Source organism: Simochromis diagramma, unplaced genomic scaffold, assembly GCF_900408965.1.
Source record: "Simochromis diagramma unplaced genomic scaffold, fSimDia1.1 OVJJ01000514.1, whole genome shotgun sequence".
In the NCBI taxonomy this organism is placed as follows: Eukaryota; Metazoa; Chordata; class Actinopteri; order Cichliformes; family Cichlidae; genus Simochromis; species Simochromis diagramma.
This window is the reverse complement of record NW_024387346.1, coordinates 3,031,782-3,039,211: the sequence shown is the minus strand read 5'-3', so window position 1 is coordinate 3,039,211 and position 7,430 is coordinate 3,031,782. Positions and strand designations below refer to the sequence as shown.

The 7,430-nt window shown below is 37.3% G+C and overlaps 2 long non-coding RNA genes across 2 annotated transcripts; both read left to right on the top strand.

The window, feature by feature from the left end:
- Positions 1 to 2,331: 2,331 nt before the first annotated feature.
- On the top strand, positions 2,332 to 3,130 carry LOC120718271. The gene is made up of 3 exons (XR_005692439.1): positions 2,332 to 2,737; positions 2,837 to 2,938; positions 3,037 to 3,130. It is a non-coding gene; the product is annotated as an uncharacterized LOC120718271 (long non-coding RNA).
- Positions 3,131 to 3,698: 568 nt separating this feature from the next.
- On the top strand, positions 3,699 to 6,974 carry LOC120718361. Its single transcript, XR_005692460.1, has 3 exons — positions 3,699 to 3,885; positions 6,228 to 6,331; positions 6,702 to 6,974. It is a non-coding gene; the product is annotated as an uncharacterized LOC120718361 (long non-coding RNA).
- Positions 6,975 to 7,430: the final 456 nt, after the last annotated feature.

Below are 7,430 nucleotides of genomic sequence, written 5' to 3'. Positions count from 1 at the left end.
TTGTGTCAAAGTAGCTGAAGATAAAACACAGAAAAACATGAAGGTGATTTTCCTGGCCTGGGATTTTATAAAAATATTCTGCAGTACATCAAAAACGAAAGAACACCATTAATAAACATATGAACATTACCTCTGGTTTTATTAGAGACACAGCTAAGCGTTTTGCATTTTGTATAATTTTAAAAAGTTTCAATTTGTTCAGAATCCTATCGAACGGCAGAAATTAGGTTTTCTTTTCGGAAGTAAGTAAAAGGAAAAGAAAACAGCGGCCGACAGTCTTTAAATAATAGTAGTCTTGTGTGTAACAAGCAAGCACAGATTTCGGGGATAGACTGGAAACTGTTCTTGAAGTACACTGAGAAAGAGTGAGACAGAGAGAGAGAGCTGTGCATGAAGTGTGGTGGAAGCAAAACAGCAAAAGTCAGAGTGAATTCATTACGATGTTTATGTGAGGCGTAGTTTGGATCTTCTTTTGCTGCTGGTTCAGTCAATATTGTCTGGAGAGAGATAAAACCTGCAGCTTCAGAATCAGAGCAAAAAGGGCGTAAACACAAAGCGCGGACCCGCGGATCAGAATCAGCGAGCTGTCGGCTTTCAGCCCCGACCGTGTCCGTGCCATCGGTGAGAAAGGCGACATCTCACTGATTCTGATGCGTTTTGTGTTTACGTCTTTGTGCAGAAGCCGTGTACCTGCTCTCATTTACTGTTTTAAATGTTTGGTGGTTGTCAAAATTTTGTGACGTTTCACCTGAGATTCTGGAATTTTGGGCAAAATACATTTATATAAAAAAAAAAATCGATTCAGGATTTTAATGAATCAATATCACTTTATTCAAGCCAGAATCGATTTTTATCGATGAATCGATTATTAAAACCCACCCCTATTATATACCATCTAGCCCAACTTTAGTAATCCTACAAACGTCACTATTGTGTAGTTTTCTCTCTCATTCATGTTGGAAGTGATAGCAGAGCTGTACATTTTATTTTTTCTCCAGAAATCTCTCAGTCAGAACATGATATATCATGTTAAGGTAACTAGCGAAACCAGCGAGCTAACTATCTAGTAACTTCCTGCTAACTTCTAACTCCGTTTAATTTAATAAATTCTGTTTTCATGGATGCCTGGATGTTAAACTTAATTGATACACCTGGTAAAGCAGCAACACTGATCATTTTATTAAAGATGAAAGAATTTACACAGTGTTTGTTTCGGACCTGACGCGGACAGAGTTTTGGACCCAGATTACTATGAGCCGCGAGGCTCCTGACTACGGTAGCTATAACGCTCAGACAATTCATCAAGCGGTGCAGCTTCGTAGCTTAGCAAAGTCCTACTAAAACATTTTTTGACAGATTTTTGAGCGCTGTGTACCACATCAGCTCGAGGTCAGTAAACACAGCCAGAATTCATAGATAAGGCGCACTGCCGATTTTTGAGAAAATTAAAGGGTGTTAAGTGCACCTTATAGTGCGGAAAATACGGTACTGCTGCATGGGCTGGGCTGTAGTTACATCGTAAGGGTTTAAAAACTGAGCTTTAAAATGAATAGCGGTAATGAAAACCGAGAGAGGCCGACAGTGATCACTGACTATTTGTAGGGGCTTTTGGAGATTAAATATAACAAGATACAAAGCATTAAAATATGTTAAAAACACAAAAGCCGGATTTGTCACGTCATCACTTAAAGACCGGTGTTGTGCCAAAAAGAGATTTTCTGCCAAAAATTGATTTCCGGTATTTGCCAAAAACTGATTGCTTGTATTTACACTGCTATAAATAACTTGTTGGTCTATAATATGTGAAACATATGTCACATGTATCCTTCATGAATGATATCACGTCATCTTGAGCAACAAACAACATTCCTGTAACAAGGTAGAAGCCGCAATCAGTTTTTGGCAGTGACTTTTGTGTATCCTTTATTTATGCAGTTAAAAAAAATTATTGTTGACTTTAAAAATGTCTCTTTTAAGAGTAATCTGGCCAAGAGTACAGCTTAAATTGCAACAAATGCAAAAATAGTTCTGTAAACATATTTTAAGTGGACAATAGGGAGCTGATTGATTATAATGTAAGTACAATAACACAGTTACAAAGACACTTGAGAAACAGGTAAGTTTTTTTAAATTTTATATATAACACCTTTGTAATACCTGTTCACCAAAATCTATTTAGTAGCATACGTAACGATATTACACATAAAAAACACATGAAAACATTGGAAATCACTTTATGCCAGGCAATCACTTTTTGGCACAACACCGGATTGCCAATGTACATGTACAACAAAATTGTTGGTGCTCCACACCAGCTGGGCTGGAATAAAGTATAAATAGTAAGACAACAGGAATAAATAACAAACATATACAATCAAGAGGGATATAGTATACAAAAAAAAAATAGAAAAGGCACACATTGCAGAACAGGTTGGGGTACGCAGGGGCCCCTAGTGAGAACAGGAAGGCTACACGGAAGGTAACTAACAGTGCCCAAAAAATAATTGGCCATCACAAGTTTCAGTGGTAGCATAGCTGCAAAACCACATATTCAATAGGTTACTTCCTCTGATTCTAAAAAAAAAAGTATACGGTAACTGAAACCTTTGAGGCTTTTTACATTTTACATGTTCTGCACTGCAGAGCTCTCATAAATGATCAACATCCTTTCATGCAATGGAGGAAATTTATGTCAATCTGAAACATGACAACCCAACACATGCAACAAATCGCACAGGTAAGAAAGAAGTGGCAGAAACTGGAAAAAGCAGAGGTGTTTTAACTGTTGCACATTTTATTAGGTTCTCTATTTTGTTTATTTTTCCTTTCTTTTCAGGTCAAAGGAGCTCTAAGAGCAGTTTGTATTTGGTTATTATTCTGTCTCTAAGCCTGCTGAGTGTTTTCCTGTTGGCTGGACTTATTACTCTTGGTTTCCTCTGTGAGTTGCGTTGGTCATTGATATCAGTTCTAATGATCACAAGCTTCTCTTTTTCTTAATGAGTGAGGAGAGAGACCTAAATGCAAATGTTTCTGCAGTGAGTCACAGGCTTTCTTCCATGACTGAGGAGAGAGACCTGCTTCAAGCCAATCTCACTGAAAAGACTGAAGAATTGGAGGGACTGCATTTTTTTGTTCAACCAAAGTGAGTCATTGTATGAGTTGTTGTGTGTTTTTAAAAAAAAAAAAACTTACAAACACACATAAACCTTTTTTTAAAAAAAAAAAAAAAAGAAAGAAAACAAGAAAAAAGAATCCACAACAAGTAGATCTAGTCTTATATTTTGTTTTGCTTCCCCATTATTTAGATTTAGTTCAGATGTATTTTCGGTGTTGCTTTTCATATTTTGGCTGCAGTAACATATTGATCTCCCACTCAGCTTTAGACAAGAAGAAAAATTATTTCTGATCAAATATACATAAACGTGTCACTTTAAAGACATTAGTTAGGCTTAGAAATTAGCCACAGCCTTTTGGTGTGCTTCAGCACTTAAACAGCACTACAAAGAGGCAGGAGAATATGTATCCAAGTATGCAGGCATTATATTTCTGGGAAGTCTCATTTGGCTAATGAAAAAGCACATCAGTGATCAACTATATCTGGTCCAGCTTTCATCAACAAAGTGATCACACAAACAAACAAAGTACAGTGTGTTAAACAGAGATCAAATAAGCATTGTTATAAAGTTCCTAAAAGATAATTCACTAACTTGCTGAAAAATTACTTGTTGGTAATTTCTTCCAGATAAAAAATGTCCTGCGGGATGGACCAGGTTCAACCATAGCTTCTATCTCCTGTCTGAAAGCTCTGGTTCCTGGGATGCAGCCGTAAAGGACTGCAGAGACAGAGGAACATATCTGGTGGTTATTGACTTCCCTGAAGAACAGGTACAGTTTTTATGTATGTGTGAGTTATTGTTTTGTAAATGAATATTGAAGTTAATATTCCTATTATTTTATGTAGATAGCTTTGCCCAGTATTCAATAGAAATTAAGCATTTCTGTCAACCTTTCAGTCTTCAACTTAGCACATATCTACACAGGAAACCCTGACACAACTATAATTGTATCTTAGTGTAAAAAAAAAAAAAAATTATATTTCTATTGAATGAAACCCTTAAAAATCACTTTTCCCCTCCTGGCCACTTATGCCTCAGTTCTTTCCACAACTTAGACACTCACATTACTTACACTATCTTACATATAGGTCCTTGGGGGTGGGCACTAGGGCTGGGCCATATCATACCGTTCACGGTAATACCGGTATAATTTTGGGCAACGATAAGAAAATGAAATGGTGCTGGTGCCCACCTCTCAATTTTATCACTGGTGCTGGTGCCCACCTCTCAATTTTACATGTAGACATTGAGGGTTCTCATGCTGACACCAGCTGTAATCTGGCAGAGGATGCCATATTGATGCCATGCCCCTCCCCTGTTTTAAATGTACTTTAGAAAAACACATATCAACACTGGTGCATTGGTGGTTCTCTGTGTCTGGTTGCTTGGGTGTTTACTGGTTCACTCCCGGTGGCTGATTGGCAGGTCCTGGCTCCCCTGGCTTTGTCGGGCCTGTGCTGGGTGTGGGGTCTGTTCTGCCATAGCTGGCTGTAGTAAGCTGTTTGTAACACTATCTTTATCCATCAGCGCGAACTATCGCATGTCCGCCATGACCTGCCCGAAACCGGAAGTGACGTCATTTGCGGAAATGTAGTTTTTTACCATCAGGGCCTTATGAGCCTATACACATATTATTAAAATTTGGGTTATAATGGTTGTAGCGAACCCCCCCCCGAATGAAGGATGACACTTTACTGATGACGTTTTGAAGGTTTAATGGCAGTAAACCATCAATCTCACCGTAAGAGCTGGGGATGTATACATAGAAACAGCGTGTAAGCAAATATAATCCACACTCTTACAATCGTAAACCTTATAACATGAAGTTCGTTTCAACGTAACATTTAACAAATGTAGCGACTGTCACAAAAACATCTAAACGTGTCCTCATTTATATCATAACCATACCTTGTGCCTCTATCAAGGGGGCTGCTAATGACAAAAGAAATCTCCATAGGCTCCGTTAAGCCATCACATGTCAAAACTCCCGCGACTGCCGCTGAAAACTGCGCCAAAAACAGTTTTACAGGAAATCGTCCCATCAAACTAAAAGCTTCTACACACGAACAGGAAGTTGGTAGTAGAAAACAGCAATGAGTGCCAAAATAAGGTGCAAGGAAAGGCATTCAGGGTTATTTACAATGGTTGTATTGCTGTATAACAACTTGAAATGCTCCCAACAATGGCACTACAACATGTAAAAATATAATATAAGCTCTGGCGCACTTGGTTCTATGGTAGGTCTTAAAGGGTTAAACCCAGCATTTTGTGATTAATATTGGTGTCATCTTATGTTTCGGGTTAATTCTTGTTTTCTTAGTTCCTAGGGTTTTGGTTCTTGTGTTTTAGTGTTCTGTTATCCGTACCTGTGTCCTCTCCCGGTGTTCTGTTCGTATCTCTGAGTTTGTGTTTGTAAAACAGTCTATGAATTTCCTGTTTTACTTTGAAGGTAAAACAGGAAATCTCGTTATGCCCATTAGTTTTAGCTGTGTCCACCCTGCGTGTCATTTCCTCATTACCTGATGTGTATTTATAGTGTGTTTGCCTCTGCTCGACGTCGCTCCGTCTGTGTTATTCTGTGTATCTCTGCCCTACCTTCTCCGTGCTGTTTTCCCGTATTTTGTATGATTTCAGGTTTGTTCATTAGTTTTCCCCAGTTTAGTTTTTTAGTTTTATCCTCACTTCAGTTCATTATCGTTCACTGTAAATAAACTCACTCGCATCACCGCCGTTGTCTGCAACTTGGGTCCTCCTTCACTACATCACACGACTGCTGCCCCAGCCGTGACAATTACATTTTATTTATATAGCACCAAATCACAACAACAGTTGCCTCAAAGCGCTTTATATTGTACTACAATAATACAGATGAAACACAGATAACCCCAACAGTTATAACTAATATTTTCTTAATATATGAGCTTTTAAGAACATTTATATTTAGAGCTGAGGAAGAATGTTGCAAGAAACATGTAGCGAGAAAACTCAAAGTTTTAATTATTGCTGGTTTGGCATTTTTAAAAGAGATGCCTGATAAAATTGGAATAAACTACATAGGCTAAAATTGTGGTTCAAGACTAAAATAGCATGTTTTTTCTTCATGTTAAACAGAACTTCCTCTGTACAATCACCACAGAAGAAGTTTGGATTGGTTTGAATGACAAAGAACAGGAGGGAACATGGAAATGGGTAGATGGAACTCCACTAAGTCTGACGTAAGTCTTCACTTTGGTTAAGTTATTACTTTCAGCAAATTTAATCTATTTGATAACCTACACATCAATGCCTCATTGGTGAGTCAACATATTAGCGGGTTGGAGCCAAACTACAAGGCCAAATGCTTAAAGCTAAATGATGACTTGTTTTGGCAACCTTAGTCAAAACAAGATATTATATCACACCTGATGTCCTGCTGGGTTTGTCTGCCTGTATACTTTGTAAAGACCTGTTTAACAAATGCTATGTCCTTAAAAGAAAATGGCTGTCATATGAAATTTTCCTATGAAACCCTCCATACCCACACCAAACATCTGAATTTAAAACTTGATAAAAAATAAGCTGATGTTATTGTTACTGGCTTGGTAGGTACTGGGCAGATGCTCAACCTGATGATGGTGGTGGAAAAGAAGACTGTGTACATGTCAGAAAAGATAAGAAAAAGTCCTGGAATGATCTTTCCTGTTCAACTTCTCTGAAGTGGATATGTGAAAAAACACCAAACCACTGTACAGTTTCTTAAAGATCATCTATTCATAAATGTTTTTGTGTTTAAGCTTTGATTATAAATCTATATTCTAATTTCGGTTAGTTGTATTCTGTAATGATGAGTTGTAGCTGTATGTATTTTGTTGTAGCTGATGTGCATTTTTTCCTTTCAGTGGAGACTGTCAGAGGAGAATATCATTATACAAAACAAGCAGAGCTAAATATAGGTGGTTATGTTTTCTGTTTATTTTTATATTTTATTCCAGCTTTGCAGTTCTGAGTTTTGCATTTATTAAAAGAAACCCTGTTTTGATTTCATTGTTATGCCAATAAATTATTTTATTTGACACTATTATTGAGTCTTTAAATAAAAAAATTTTTTTTTACTTTATTCTTTCAGTTGTGTCACATTTGTTTCAAATATTGATTTTTATTAGGTAGTTTGAGAGGTAGTTTTATTTCCTGCAGTTTTTCTCTGTCCTTTCTCCATTTGATTTCTGTGTTATTGAGTGTTTATATTCATGCCTGTGTTACTTCTCGTTTGCATGTTTCCTCTTTTCCATTTGCGTCCTGTATTAGTTTAACTTCTTGATTCTGTTTTCACCTGTT